The 16,548-nt window shown below is 43.3% G+C and overlaps 1 long non-coding RNA gene across 1 annotated transcript; it reads left to right on the top strand.

Annotated features, from left to right (window-relative positions):
* Positions 1-1,415: 1,415 nt before the first annotated feature.
* LOC131918334 (uncharacterized) lies at positions 1,416-5,637 on the top strand. Its single transcript, XR_009380954.1, has 3 exons — positions 1,416-1,706; positions 2,803-2,938; positions 4,757-5,637. It is a non-coding gene; the product is annotated as an uncharacterized LOC131918334 (long non-coding RNA).
* The last annotated feature ends 10,911 nt before the right edge of the window (positions 5,638-16,548 follow it).

Raw genomic sequence — 16,548 nt, 5'->3', positions numbered from 1 at the left:
AAGGAAAAGAATAAAGGTAGAGTTAAAATGAGTTAGAAGGAAAATGTCAAGAATGAGAGAAGGAAATCACCAGGAAAATAAAGAATAGAGGATGCAAAAGAAGAACAAAGAAAAGGTCTGAAGGAAACCATCAAGAGAGTGTGTGAGTTTCTTTTCCCTAACCCTCTCAGATAAAAAAAAAAGTCATAGTATGAAACTCCCTGTGAATTCCCTTTGAGTTCTGCGCTGCTAGAGGCTGGTCCCCCAGGCAGCAGAACGATTAAAAGATGAAGAATAAAGCCTGTAGAAGACAAAACAGTATTTTAATTATCTAAGATAGGTAAATGATTCTTTATGCAGAAATACAGTCTTAATAGTAAGTATAAAGAAATACCTAGAGGATTATCTCAAAATGAATCTGTGTCAAGATCATTTACTTAAATATAAATATACTCAATACACACACATATAAATAGGACCAGATCGCATTCTAACATGATCTCACCACACACCTACCTGCCAGGGAAGTGCCATCTCACATGATGGACAACAGAGTCACAACTCAGAGGTGGAGTTGATGGAAACTCTACACACTGTGGCAAATTTGGTGCTGCTGTTCACAAAAACTGTCACAGCTCAATGTAGCAGGAATCTTAAAGGTACTTATTAATAAAATTAAACCTGAGGCCAGTTATTGGGGTGAATACTGGAGGATTAGAGAAGCAGAACAAGCCACAGCTACCTCACCTCGCCAATTCCTCAGCTGATCCTGTTTCCTCAGACTGGAAGCCTCTGAGTCCTCATCCAGAATGAATCTCAGCTGAACTGCTGCTAGAAGCCTGAAAGCTTAAGCAGCTAAAAGCTTGTAGTTTCTGGTCTTCATGCCTTATATACCTTTCTGCCTCCTGCCATCTCTCCCTGGGATTAAAGGCTCAGTTTCTGGGATTAAAGGCATGAGTCACCATGCTTGGCTGTTTCCTTGAACACACAGAGATCCAGATGGATCTCTGCCTCTGGAATGCTAGGATTAAAGGCGTGTGCTACCACTGCCTATCCTCTATGTTTAATATTGTGGCCGCTCTGTTTTCTGACCCCAGATAAGTTTATTAGAGTGCACAATGTTTTGGGGAACACAATACCACCACAGCTCAATAATAAAAATGAGTATAGCCACATTGTTAGACTTCTCTAAGTATCTGTCTTTACCGTCTCAAGTAATTTATTTAAAGAATGTGAGTGGATGGAGGTGAGAGGATAAAGCAGGGGACAAAGACAAATAAAGCAGACACTTCAGGTGATGTCACAGCTTCAGCCTGATCTGTAAAAAGAGCTCTAGCTAAGCCCTAAGTGAGTGTTCCCCTCTGGGCTCTGTGCTGCTCTGTTGCCTCAGAATGCCTTCTGTTAAAGTGTGACGCTCCGGAACTTTGCAGCAAACAGACACAAAAGTGCTCTAAAGTAAGCTAATGTTAACTGGGGTGGGCTGGGCCTGGCAGGAACCTGATAGAATTCAAGCCTGATAGAAAACAGAGAAGAGGCCTATAGTCCCAGGCCATAGAGGTGCCTACAGAGTCCATTCTGGCAAGTACAAGAAAAATTCATGGAAATTCTTCTCATGGGACTTGTGGACAAGTCTGCCAGTGCAGATGGAGTTAAGAAGCATAATTCAATTCTGCTCTTTGCTCCCTTAGACATCAAAACATGATCACATCTCCATTCCTACTAGACCTGTGAGTTTGTTGATAGTGATTTATTATAGCCCAGACTGAGAAAAAAAAATCATGTCAATCAACTATTGTATGGGTCAGTAAATTAAGGTATCTTTTCAAAATAGGTGCCTCACAGGAAAGCCACATGAAGCTTGGGTGAATGCCAAGGCATCGAGCTGAGTGTAGAAGTCCGTAGGAAGGACCTGTGCCCACAGTTTAAAGCACTTAGATGTAGCGGAAAGTTTTCCTGTGTCCTGCCTGGTCCACAGCTGCTCAGACCCAAGAGGCTTATATTAATTAAAACTGCTCAGCCTTTAGCTCAGGCCTACCACTGACTAGCTCTTACATTTAAACTCAGCCCATTTTTGTTAATCTATATGTTGCCACATGTTCCATGGCTTTAGCTGTGTGCCATTACATGCTGCTCCCTGGACAGCAGGCTGGCGTCTCCTCACTCAGCCTACCTCTTCCCAGAATTCTCCTTTTCTGCTTATCCTGCCTATACTTCCTGCCTGGCTACTGGCCAATCAGCATTTTATTAAACCAGTGTACAAAAGCATTATCCCACAGCACTTAGATGAAAGGCTTCCTTCTGGAGAAAGGGGAGGGAGTTCTGATAAGGGTGACAAGTGCCACTGGGGTGTGGGTAACTCTATTTCCAATTACCACCTCCCTATCTTCCAAGGGTGAACCACTCATGAAATGCTGACAGGTACTTCAAGTATGGGTGCATTTAACAACATTTGATACTAATGTCTCCTAACGTGGAATCAGAGACCCAAGTAGGCACACAGATTCTAGATACTAAAATCTATTACTCAATATTTGGGGCCCAAAGAAATGAGGTCCATGACTTTTCCGTCTTGGCTGGTGATGCGGTGTGTTGTAACTCACAGAAGTGACTAAGGTCCTGTGCTCTCTGGGGACAGATACTCTGAGGTCACATCGCCCAGTGCTGATAGGCTTCCTCGTCTCCACCGAGGTGTCACATTTGAGAATGGTGGGAGAGGGTGTTGACACCACATCTGGCCGAATGTGCCTGAGTCTGGATTTGTGGTCTCCTCGGATCAGATCCCTTTCCTCAGGATGTGTTGCCTAGATTGCCTGTTTCTGACAGACCTGTGCGAGTGTGATGGAGTGGAGCGCGCCTGATCTGCGTGGGTTCACCAAGTTAAACCCCTGGTGTCCACCCAAGTTCTCTGCCAGTGTTCCTGCCACCACAGCTTAGCCACATGAGGCCGTAAAACATGATGGTAAGCGGGGTTTGGGCTCTGTCAGTAGCCAGGTTGACTCACCATTCACTTCTCACCACACCAGTGACCTCAGCCTGACTCACAGCAGGCTCTAACTCTCTCCAAATTCCTCCAGGGTTGTCCAGGGCCCTATGGATCTGAACCTTGAGAGCAGACTCTTCTCCACTAGGCAGAGGCAAGCGCCCAGAGCTTTTTTCTTTTAAGGTACTCCAGTTTGGCACATGCTAGCCCTCAGAGAAATTGCTCAGAATATGACCCAAATTCTCCACTTCTTTCTCCCAGAAAACACGTGTGCATCTGACATTTGGTTTTTATTATTCTGAGAGTACAAGGAGCATCAGAGTTTTATTTAAGGCACATGGCATGATTGGATGTATATACCCTGACATAGCAACCACTGTTCCTGAGTGTCACATGGAATACTGTGCATGAGGTGGGAATGAGTGTGTGTGAGTGTGTGTGATGCATCTGTGGTCTCTGTTTTATGTGTGGTATATATGAGCAGTGTCATGAGTGTATGTGTAGGGGGGGTGTGGTGTATGTGGAGTATATTTTAATTGCATGTGTGTTTATGTGTGTTGTGTGAGGTGTGTGCCTGAAGAGAGTGTATGTACTGTTTGTGTGTAGTGTACAGTGTGTGTGGTGTTTGTGTATTGCATACAGTATATGTGGTGTGTATGTAGTGTGTACATCTGGTGTGGAGTTTGTGTGGTACCTGTGTGTAGTGTGTAATATGTGTGGTGCGTGTGTATTGTGTATAGGGATTGTATGCATGTAATGTTTATGGGGTATGTGTTCATGGACAGTATTTGTGGTGTGTATATAATGACCACCTAAAATTTACTTTTATACAAGTTTACAGTATGGGGCTAAAGACTGGAAAGTGTGGGAGCTAGGTCAAAGAATCTAGAACCTTGGTTACTCAGAGTCCAGGGACCGAGTGCACAAACAAGCACATGTGTTCAGGGACTTACAGAGACAGCAGCAACTACCCAGAAAGCCCTGGACTGATGCCACTGGCCACCCCGCAGCAGAGTCTCCTTCCCTTTTCAGTGAAGCCAACATGGATAGACTGAGCAGAACCAGCCTTCGATGAGAAGAAGGCTTTAAACTACTGGATAAGGCAAAGGCACAGATTATTTAAAAATTATAGCAAAATAGTAATTATAGTGATATTAATAATAGTTATAGAAAGCATAGGCCTTTCTAAGGATTTGTTGTAAATCAGACAGTTTTAATAGACTTGCAGAGTCACATTGGCTCTGCTAAGGAGAAATCCCACACCAAAAGAGAAGGGAGAGAGAGATGGAGAGAGAGAGAGAGAGAGAGAGAGAGAGAGAGAGAGAGAGAGAGAGAGAGAGAGAGAGAGAGAGAGAGGAGAGAGAGAGAGGGAGAATAGGCCTAATGTTTGGTGTATACTCAGCTCAGCTCTCACTAAAGTGAGGAGACACTCTGTCCCAGACACTCATGTGTTGGGAGTGTGAATATTTGATGAAATTAAGTGATTGGCTTTCATTCTTGAAGATGAACCATATTCAGTTAAGCTGCTCATTGGGAGATGTGAATGTAGAAGCAAATTGTATCAACTATTATTGGGCAATATGAAGAAACTTTATTTCTTATCTAGATGAGTCATGCCCTAACAACCCTGAGCTTTGTGTTCTCTTCAGTGACATATAATTGGGCAAGATACAAAAATGTAAGAGATAATATTACTTGATTTCATAGGTGCCTGGATGGAGTTTTTGAAATAGTGGAAATGCTGATCGTAGAGACCCTGTCAAAAATATTACCTGCTCCTTCCTTTGTTAGTTCCAGACTCAGATAATACTGACCTAAACCCATCCCTTCACACATCAGCACTGGGATACTCGTAGCATGGCATGCTCATGTACACAGGTACCACAAAAACCATGTTACTGACCCAAAAATCAAAGCTAAAACCGCCCCAGATGGCAGAAGAAACAACTATGACCTTTGTGTGAAGTTCAGGAAACCAGATTCCTATGGGGTGAGTAGAAGTCTAATGGGGACATATCCAGAAGAGACACCGTGTGGAATATAGAACTATAAAGATGATGGAGGTTGGAAGGACATGGGTATCCAAGGAAGAGCAAGGCCAATCTTTTCTGCTCCTCCAGACCTTTTATTAAATGTGTTTTATACAAATAAGTCTTTACATAAATGAACATTACCTGACTTGAATAACAGAGCTACAACTTTAGAAGAATGTAAAATGAGGAGTGGACATGCTTGAAAAGCAGGTTTGGAAAGTCAAGTGGAAACAAATTTTGGAAGAGTGCAATAAGAGGGCTAAAGTTTATGTGACAAAATACTCCAAAAAGGAGAATCATGGACATAAAAGTGTGATTGTGAGCTCAGCCAAGAATAAAGATGCCTATAAATGAAATAAAATTCAGTCCCAAAATATACACATTTTTTTCTCCCCAAACCATGATCAAATATTCTTTGAAGTTGACATAAAAGTGAATAATAGCCTTAAACATTGTGGGTCACTTCATAATATTCATCTTAAACAATAGGGAAATTCTTAGAGCTGAAGTGTTAGGATGAGGAATCAAGATGTTGCTATGGAAACCATGTTCACAGCAGCCATTACAACGAAGGAGACAACCAGAGAGACGGCATCACGGAGACCTTTCTACCAGAATTTGAACAATGCAATCCAAGTTCAACCCATAATAAAACTAGACCTGTTCTTTCTTTGCTGACTTTTTTCTTTTCTTGTAACTGTCTTAATTTCATTTTGTGTCTCTAAGGAAGACCCTAAGACCATCTGTTTCTTGGCTTCGTCCTGGAAGTCTATGCGTAGATGCTATAAACCATGCAACAGTACTTCTGGCAATTAAGCAGTAACTCCGGGTTATTTAATAGGGAAAAATCAATTAATCAAGGTGACCAAAGAGTTGGATTAACATCATGTAGAAGAGCTTAAACTTTTTTTTAAAAAAAGTGATAAAATAATAGGATTTGTCTTAGAAAAGCATACATTACTATATACTGTATGTGTATGGGTGTGGTTGTGTCTGGCTTCTTTATGATGCCTAGCTGGAAGTGAGCTGTGCAAGCTAGAGATTTGAACCTCATACCCATGAGAAAGAGAGGGAAGGCACAGGACCCTTAGGAAAGGGCACAGGTCAGGTCCTGAGGAGGCATGTGGAAAAGGCAAGATAGGGTGGGGTGGTGGTAGGAAATCCCAACAGTACTCCAGACAGTTGTGGTGTAGAGGTGCGGTGCTGCCACACGTGCAGTTTGAGTGACATGGAAGGGAGCTGCAATGCAGGCTGCCACCCTCATCCACGTTGCATTTCTTATCTGCCTCTAAAACAACCGCTTGAGTAACCCACACTCAGTCTTCAAGTCAAATTGACTCACTCCCCTCCTGCAGGGCTCAGCAGACTTGCAAATGTGGCTTAGGCTCCCAGACTAACTCACAGAAATGATAGACCAGAAAGGGCAAAGTGCTGCAGAGGTGTGTGCAGGCCCAGGGCCTGAGAGGCACGGGGGTCTCCGGCGTCTGTGTCAGCATGGAAGCTTTTCCTGCCCACTGTACACAAGTTAACAAACTCTAGGATTGCTGTTTTGTCCATTTCCTATCCCAGAATTTGAATTCCAGCAAAGAGAGAATTACTTTAACATTAGCCCTTCAATACATTAAGGGAATATAAACTATAAGAGAAATGAGGTTTTTGATTGCACTCTTCCTCAGGCATCTGTAATTTACATCCAGGCACCACCTACTGAGCCCTAATCTAGTCCATATGGTGTGCCTTAATCTTGATAAATAATATCCTGGGTGAGCCAGGACCCTTTCATCCCTAGTGAAACACACAGTCCTTCCAACTCCCCAAAAGAAAATGAGTCGGAAAGCTGCTGCTTAGCCTGGTCTTTCTAGTGGTGTGGTGTGGTGGTGGTGGTGTGTGTGTGTGGTGTTTGTGTGTAAGTGTGAGGAGATGTAAGGATATGTGGTGGTGGTGGTGGTGGTGGTGGTGGTGGTGGTGGTAGTGTGTGTGTGTGTGTGTGTGTGTGTGTGTGTGTGTGTGTGGTGTTTGTGTGTAAGTGTGAGGAGATGTAAGGATATGTGGTGGTGGTGGTGGTGGTGGTGGTGGTGTGTGTGTGGTGTTTGTGTGTAAGTGTGAGGAGATGTAAGGATATGTGGTGGTGGTGGTGGTGGTGGTGGTGGTGTGTGTGTATGTGTGTGTACATGTGTGGTATGTGTTTGTAGTATGTGTGTGGGATGTGTGTACACTCACATGAATGTGTATGCTTGGGATAAACCTGGAATCTTGTACATGCTTGACAAGCTCTGTGCTGCTTAGCCACACCAGATCCTTCTACACTGAGGGCAAAACAATGAGCTAGGAACTTCCCTCCACCTTTTCAGACACCTCTTTCAGGAACTGACTCTCAGTCTTTGTTGTCCAGCTGTGCTAGTGACTTGAAAAAAATTGCACATGTTTCAATAGGAAATAGTTGAAATACTTAATGGTAGGTTAGAGGAAAAGAAAGCGTTTTAAAAACTATTCCCGCATTTCTACCTTAAACATAAAATCCACAGGCAAAGCATTTAGTTAAAGAAAAATTCAATTCAATTTTTCCATAAACTTGCATTTCCCTCATCTTTTTTTTTTTTTTTTTTTTTTGAAATTTGCCCAGTAAGCAGTCTGGCTGCTAAGGGGCAATATTGAGATGGATGCAATCAATGTATCCTGGGCCACTAAACTTTCAGGTTGCCATGGATAAAGCCCCAGAAGGCTATCATTTTGAAAGGACATGTACTAAGACTTTTTCCCATGGTAGAAATAGCACAGTCAAGATGCCATTGTTTTTCACTGCTGAGTAGTACTCCGCTGTGTATATGTACCATATTTTCTTTATCCATTCTTCAACTGAGGGGCATCTAGGTTGTTTCCAGGTCCTGGCTATTATGAATAATACTGCTATGAACATAGATGAGCATGTGTCCTTGTGGTATGATTGAGCATTCCTTGGGTATATGCCCAAGAGTGGTATCATTGGGTCTTGAGGTAGATTGATTCCCAATTTTTTTTTTTTTTTGAGAAACTGCCATACTGATTTCATGATGACATAAAGTTTTCAGGCAAATGATAGAACTACAAAATATCATCCTGAGTGAGGTAACTCAGACGCAGAAAGACAAACATGGTATGTACTCACTCATAAATGGATACTAGATATAAAGCAAAGGATAACCAGAGAAGCTAGCTAACAAGGAGGACCCTAAGAGTGATGCATGGATCACCCTGGGAAGGGGAAATAAATGAGATCTCCATGAGTAAACTGGGGGTAAGGGAGGCAATAGAGGGTAAAGTATGGGGGATGAGAATATGAGGGAATGGGATGGTAGAGCTGGGGGAGGGATGGAGTGGGAGAGCAATGAAAAAGATATCTTGATAGAGGGAGACATGGGGTAAGGGACAAACCTGGTGTTAGGGAAATTCCCAGGAATCCACAAGGATGACCTCAGATTAGACTACTAGCAATAGTGGAGAGGGTGCCTGAACTGGCTTACTCCAGTAATCAGATGGATGAATATCCTAACTGTCATCATAGAACCTTCACCCAGTAACTGATGGAAGCAGATGCAGAGATCCACAGCCAAGCACCAGGCTGAGTTCTAGGAGTCCAGTCGAAGAGAGGGAAGAAAGATTCTATGAGCAAGAGGCATCATAGAATCTGGGGAAACCTACAGAGACAACCGAACCAAGCAAGTGGGAACTCATGAACTTTAGACCAACAGCTGTGGAACCTGCATAAGACTGGACTAGGTCCTCTGCATAAGCGAGACAGTTGTGTAGCTGGGTCTGTGTGAGGGGCTCCTGACAGTGGGATCAGGATCTATCTCTGGTGCATGAGCTGGCTTTTTGGAGCCCATTACCTATGGTGGGATGCCTTGCACAGCCTTCATGCAGAGCAGGGGGACTTGGACCTGCCTCAACTGAATGTACCAGGCTCTGCTGACTCCCCATGGGAAGCCTTACCTTTTTGGAGGAGGGGATGGGTGAGTTGCGGTGGGGGAGTGGGAGAAGGGATGAGAGAGGCATCTCTGGTTGGTATGTAAAATGAATAAAAAATTTCTTAATAAAAAAAGAAAGAAATCAGAGTCAAAGAACTACGGGAGACTGTTAAGCCTGAGAAGACCTTTGGGGAAGTGGGAGCCTGTGGGCATTGCTGAAGAAGCTGCACCACCCAGACCACTATGGAATCAGCAGAGCTGAGGTGTCTGGACATGGCTGAGGACAGAAATGAAGGAAGAACTATGAACCATAGCTATGGAATAGGGCACTAAGATGAAAAAGAAAGAAAACACAGATTAATATCCCTTAAGAACAGAGATGTAAAATTTCTCAATAATACATTTGCAAACCTAATTCAAAACCACACAGAAAAGATAATCCACCAGGATCAAATTGGCTTGATCCCGGAGATGTAGGAATGGTTCTATATACATAAATCAATAAACCTAATCCACCACATAAACAGACTGAAAGACAAAAAACACATGATCTCTAGAAGAAGAAATGGCCTTTGGCGAAATCCAACATCCCTTCATGATAAAAGTCCTGGAGAAACTAGGGATGCAAGGGACACACCCCAACACAACAAAGGCAGTTTACAGCAGGCTCAAGCCTTCACCAACATCACCCTAAGTGGAGAGAAACTCAAATGAGATGTAAATTAAAACTACTTTGAGATTTCATCTTACCCCGGTCAGAATGGCCAAGATAAGTGAAACAAGCTGGGAAGGATTCTGGGAAAGGAGAATAGTTATTTATCAAGGGTGGGAATCCAAAATGATACAGTCACTATGGAAATCAGTGTGGAGGTTCCTTAAAAAGCTAAAAGTCAATCTAACACAAAACACAGCTATGTCAGTCTTGGACATGTATCCAAGGACTCAACACCTTATTTCAGAGATACTTGCTCATGCATGTCCATTGTTTCTTTATTCATAATGGCTAGAAGTTGGAAACAGCCTAGATGTCCATCAATTGATGTTGATAGATGGATAATAAAAAATGTGGTCTGTTTAGCCAATGGGATGTTATTTAGCTGTGAAGAAAAATGAAATTATGAAAATTTCAGGTAAATGGATGGAGCTAGAAATAATCATCCTGAGTGAGGTAACCCAGACCCCCAAAAGACAAATAGTACATGTTTTCTTTTGTGTATGGATGCTAGATTTTAAGCTTTAGATATGTGTGTTGAAATCTAAGTAACCACAGAGGTTAGGTTTCTACTAAGGGACCAAGGAGAGGAGGGGATCTTTGAAGGAAGGGGAAGTAGAATATAGTGTTATAAAGAGATAAAGAGGAAACTAGAACAGGGGGATTGAAGGGGGCGGGACAGGAAGGGAGGGACAGCTGACACTAAAGGCCATTTGAAAAGCCGCCTAGAAACCCACTACTGCAGAAGCTTCCTAAAATATGTACATATACGAAAGGAATTGAAATGAAGTCACCATATAAGGGTCTCCAAAACCAGAAAAACAAAAATTCACTTGCATAGAGTTCAAAACCAAAACCAAGACCTAACAAAAAAGTAAACAAATACAGACCTGGTGGATATGCAGCAAACAGGAATTGCACGTCTTCATGGCGTGAGAATGATAGATGCCTGCAGACCCTCATATCCAGCCACAATGCATATAAATGTTTAAATAAATGTTTTGCATTTATAACTAAATGTAATAGGAAATTTGAAGTATCTAAGCTTTTTGTAGTAACAAAAGGTTCAAACATCTCAAATTGTCAGTACCTGCTAAACTGGGACTCTAAGATATATTTCCCAAAGACTATGAGAAAGTCCCTCAAATTCTAGACAAGGGGTAAATTTTCTTCTCTGTCATGCCTACCTTCTATAGTCCTTTTATATATAATATATTGATAAACATATTTCAGAGGAAGGAGGGGTCTAAAGGAAGGACTATCCACGACTCTGCAGAGAAAATAACACAACATTTCACTTAGCAGGCATTGCTTTGAAGAAAACAAAATGATTCTTCTTCCCTTTAATTCATTCTCTTCTGTTCCAGTTACCTTGAAAACTACAAAGTCCACCTCCATGACTCCCATTAGTGACATCTAATGTACCCCTCACACACAACTTCTATCCCCAGCTTGCTCTTCTTTGGGATGGCTAGAAAGACTGGTCTCACACACCATGGATCGCTGTCTCAGCACCTACCTCCACAGACATGATATATGATCTGGCTAGAACAGCAAGTGTATATGCCAGACTCGAGGCTATGAGACAGCACCGACCACCATGAACCCTCCAAGGTCCTAGTCTCTAACATTCTTGAACACTGAGTGGTTACCATTGTATTCTTTTTGAGTTGTATCTATTCAGGGTGTCCTATATATAATTACCACCACAGGCTGATGCATAGCCATACTGTCATGTCATTACTGCTATGTACGAAAATATCCCTGCAGATGGCCAATCTACAATGCAATAATTTCTCTGTAGCTCACCAGCTGGACCTCAGCTCTCTAGACTGGCCCAGGCTCGTCTACTCAATGTGGGTATGACTTGCACCCTTTGTCTCCATCTGGGAGTCTCCTTACTCAAGGTTCTGCCTTGCTACTGTTCCTATGTTCACTTCCTTGGCATATCGGAGTGATGGTTAGCATTATGGGAACACTGTTTCCGCCTCTGCCTATACTATGCTCACTCTTGATTGGCCAGTGTCTTTGTCCTTAGCAGATCTTATGGCTCTTACTAGAACCACACTCTTCTGCCGAGAATTTCTGTGACCCATGGGTGTCACAACATGCCCATGTTCTCTGGGCATCTTGAGGATGAAGACTAAGGCTTGGCTCCTCTGTAGCCATGGGGCTGGACATGGTTGGGGTGCATAGTACCTGCCTGCTGGGCTCTTTAATATTAGATTAAGCTAAAGAGGACATTAGCACATTTCTGCCAGAGAACTGACACTCAAACTCAGCTGCTGCATTCAGACTGACACATGTGTGAGCTGGTAAAGACGGTGGGGATCTGCAGAGCCAGGAGACCACCATGGAGGATGCTGGGCCTCCTGAAACTGTGGTGGTCTTGCTCATCCTTGCACAGCAAGGTGATTTTTCTCCTTGGGTTGCCTCCCTTATTTTAGAGACCTTGGACTGGACAGGCCCCCTCCAGAGTGATGCCTTCACATGGGGTCAGCTGATCCACACAGGAGCTCCATTCAGATCTGAACCGCATTCTTAGACATGGGTAGTTATGTAAGAAAAGAATTCAGGCTTCTATTCTGGTTCTAGAGAATTTATGATTATGTTCAGGAGCCTTGGGTTATGAAAAGCAGCTGGGTAAATGTATCCTCACATGAACCAGAGGCAGGAGCTGATGTGAATAATGTTTGATTCAGGAAGTCATAACTCGGTGTTCAACTTATGCAGTCCCAGTATCCCCCTCTCCCCAAGAAAGGCAAGTTGAATAAAACACAGATTACAAAGCAACATCTTTTCCTAGTGTCATTATAAAATGCCATCCATAGGCTGTTCTACTACCTAGAAACGCTAATATTTTTAATGTAACATAAGTCATTCTTTGAAAATTTTACCTTAGGAAAATTAGTTTACCCATAACTAATATAGACAGTAAGTATATCATGGCATGCCTGGAGTCAGGTGTTTTGTAGGATACAGTTGTGAAAAGCTGTTTAGCCTGAACTCTCTGCAAAGCAGACCTGAGTGAGTTCAATGCTAGCTCTACTAAGCAGTCAGCACCCAGGGCTGTAAGGCAAGGGAACAAGGGCTGAGGATTCCGGAGAGCATATGCATGCCCTATAACATCAACATCACTGCTGGGTTCCCCAAATTATCAAAGACCAAAGGTAGGTTTATGGGTCCAGGAAATAGAGCCTTCTGCACCCCAGCTGTGACAAGCCCAGTCTCTGCCATGCGTTACAGGCCAGCTGATCTACGGAGGACACTGGCTGCAAACGTGGTTGACAGTGAAGACTTAATGCCACCATGAGACAGGTCCTGTATTAGATCAAAGTTAACAAAGAACCTTTTCAGCTCAGTTTCCTGTGAATTTGCAACACAGCGTGGCTTTCTTCTGCAGCCTCAGTGAGAGGCAGAGGCTACACCCAGGTGTCCCACAGACTGCCTTTGCAGAGGAGCTGGGTTCCAAGGCCCTCTGAGCTTGTGAGTCTCTGTTGGACAAGGAGCAGACATGAGTGGACCCATCTCTTTGGCTTCGCCGGTGTTTTCATTATTCAGTCTTTTATTTTTCTTTCTGTGGAAAAGTTCTTCATTCAGCTCTTATGAAAGCAAGCAGAATCCTAGTTGCATTCCTGAGTTGGGAACCCCACCATGCTCTACCTTTCAGCAGTGGGGTGCTCTTAGCTGCTTCAATCTTGTATCACTGGAAGCAGTTTTCCATGTTGCTGCTTAGAAAGTCTGAAGTGGAGTCCAAGTGCAGGAGCCTCACCTTAAACATGAGCTAAATACTCCAGAAAAGCAAATTACTATCATGTGTTCAGGGGTTCACTGCACAGCTGTCTGCACCATCTTCCCCATCTGTAAACTATGGTCTTTTTTTTTTTTAAATCATTTTTTCTTTTTTGAAAAGATTTATTTATTTATTATGTATACAGTGTTCTGTCTGCATGTGTCCCTGTAGGCCAGAAGAGGGCACCAGATCTCACCATAGATGGTTGTGAGCCACCATGTGGTTGCTGGGAATTGAACTCAGGACCTCTGGAAGAGCAGTCAGTGCTCTTAACCTCTGAGCTATCTCTCCAGCTCCTAAATCATTTTTTCTAGGTTGCCATGAGCTCCAAAATGCAAGTCATTCTATGTATGTAATGATGTGTATTTAGCAAGCTTAAGGCAATAAACACATCAAACTGTGCACAGGACACCTGGTAAAGTCATGCTAGTTGTTCAGACACATAGTGTGTCTACAGCTGGGGAGGCTAAGGGAAACCCTGGGCTTCAGCATCGTGGATTCTTTGAAGATGCAATGTGGTACCCACGAAAGTTCCTTGGAGTGATTTTCGGATCAACCCTGCCCCAAACCACGCACAGAATAGAAAGCCATCTCTCTCCGACCACCTTCTCCTCGGGTGCAGCAGGCCCAACTTCCCAGCCTTCTAGGGTATATTTGCACCCCATCTTCCTGCCTCGATGAGTACCCTTGATTCCCTGAACCAGGTTTTCTTGTCTTCTGCCTGCAGCCCACCTTTATTTACATCACTCTTTTCTGCCAAAATGTGTTCCTTACCTCTTATCTGGGAGGCGTTGTGTTGAAGACTTAGTTCCTGGACCTCATGGATATGGTCTTCATAAATGAGTGTGTCTGCCATGGAGAATAAGATGTGCTCACTAGAGGGACCTGTGCTAACCATACAGGGAGGCAAACACAGAGGTAGAGCAGATCATGAGAGATGCCCTCATGAAATGACCCCCTGAGGTTAAATGAAGGGATAAGGGTGGTATGGGATCTTAGGCACACAGGAGCAGAGAGCTGTGAGACATCAAGAGAGTTCTCTTGCTTTCAACCATTTATGTGTGATTAGTCAAAGTGGCTGGAGACAGAGCAACTGTCCCTGGCATGGTCCAGCCAATGCTCTATCCCCTCACATCTAACTAACCGATTTCCCTGTTCTTTGCTTCCTTATAAATTTTCTGTGTCTTTCTTCATCATTGCCTGTTACCCTCCTGTATCTTGTGGAGTGTGTTGGGGGCTGTTGCTCATAGATAAAGAGACAGAGGTTGGAAGCAGTCTTCTACCATCTACTTATTGTCGTAGCCCATGTGGCATTTTGTCTACCAGGAAATCCCCAGAGGTGCATTTGAATTTAGTTGAAGGCACAGTAAAAGTGGCAGACAGATAGGCATCCATGAATAGACAGTCTCATCATGCATCACTCTGCTACCACCCAAGATCGCAGACCCATTTCAGCACCAAAGCATCTCTGGCCTTGTCACTTCGCCTCAGTTCGTTGGCCAGCTGCTCTTGTTGGAGCCACCAACCCAGAACTCTACCTTGCAGATAAGAGGGTGCCACCCACAGGACCTACCCAGCTCTGCCTGCTGTCTCTCTCCTGCCCCTGGCTTTACCGTTGGCAACAGAACATGTCTCAGAACAGAGTGACTCTCAGACCTGATGAAGTTCCCAGTGAACCCCAGAACCTGAACTCATCCAGTGGCCCCAGAATCCACTGCCCTGGGCAACAGGGAAAAAGAGCATGGTTGGTCCAGAGAGGAGTGAACACAGTTTGTCTCTGATGGTTTGAACAGTTGTTCTCCCTATCTATGGCATGTTACATACCATCATACCTTATTTCATACATTTGCCCCCTTTTATCAACAGTAGTTTGCAGAGAAACAATGTTACCATTTCATTTCATTATTATATGGTTCTTCCTTATTCAAAGCTCAAGTGACTTGCACACACACTGTGGACAGAGACACAGCAGCTAAGCCTGCTGGGGCTCAGGGAGGATCTCTCAGGGCCAGGCCCAACTCTGCCACCCATCATGTGGTCATTCACTCCAGTTCATCTCTTTGTGTCACCATTTTCTTTTTAATCTATTAAAATTTTTTTATAATGACCAAATTTTTAAAAATGCAGAGGGATGAACTAGACCCCAAACCTATACATCTCAATGACCCTCAACAACCTCAAATGACCTTCTCAACAGCCGTTCCGAAGCTCTGCTATCATTTCTTGGTTTTGTCACTTGAGACAGGCCAACACGCTTCACACAGCTGACTGAGAGCAGCATAGAAGCCTCTGCATACCAAGCACTGGGCTCCAAACCCCATGCCTCGTGTGGGGTTAACGAGTATCTATTTCTCTGTATTTAGATTTTATGTTGAGGTTTGCTTGGGAATGGAAACTTTTCGCAAATGGCTTGAGTTACAAATAAGCTGGTATCTCTGCAGATTCAAACACTGAGAGATTTATGAGGAATATTTAAAATCTAAGCGTTTCTTTTGTATCCATGAGCTCTTAACTCAACTTTCCAGAAAATCCTTTCCAATTAGAGTGTTGGCAGCTCTTTCCTGCAACTGGGCCTGTCACCCCGAAGTACTCTAAAAATGTGTTTGTTAAACAAAAATAGATACAGGAAATCTAGAAAAGGCAAACTTAAAGGCATGTTAAGGCATCTACTCATGATAAAACAGTCACCTTTTGATACATATTTTTTCATATGTTCTAATCTCTGTGAATGTCTGGTTTTTTTTTTTTAATATTTTACTGTATTTTAAAAAATTGGAGAAAAATGTACCTGCATTTATTCTCATCTGTTTGGCTACTTTCTTAAGAGGTTAATTTGCTTACAAAATGGCACTTGTTTTGAACATATATGCCCACGTTTCTCATTTATACCCAAACCATGTTAGGTCAGCTAAAAGCTTAGATGAGGGAGCCCCCGGTGGCTCGGGGTGGGCTTCAGCAACAGTTGTCATCATGGTGGCCGAGGCACAGCTGTGACAGATGTTCTGAAAACCAAGGGGACTAGATCTCTGCCTTGCACAGATGTGTGATGTTTCCTGTTCGGGGGAGGCTTTACCTTCTAAGTTAAAAAACTGTACTGCAGAGACACA

Source organism: Peromyscus eremicus, chromosome 8b (genome assembly GCF_949786415.1).
Source record: "Peromyscus eremicus chromosome 8b, PerEre_H2_v1, whole genome shotgun sequence".
Lineage (NCBI taxonomy): Eukaryota > Metazoa > Chordata > Mammalia > Rodentia > Cricetidae > Peromyscus > Peromyscus eremicus.
This window is presented reverse-complemented; position numbering and strand designations above follow the sequence as displayed.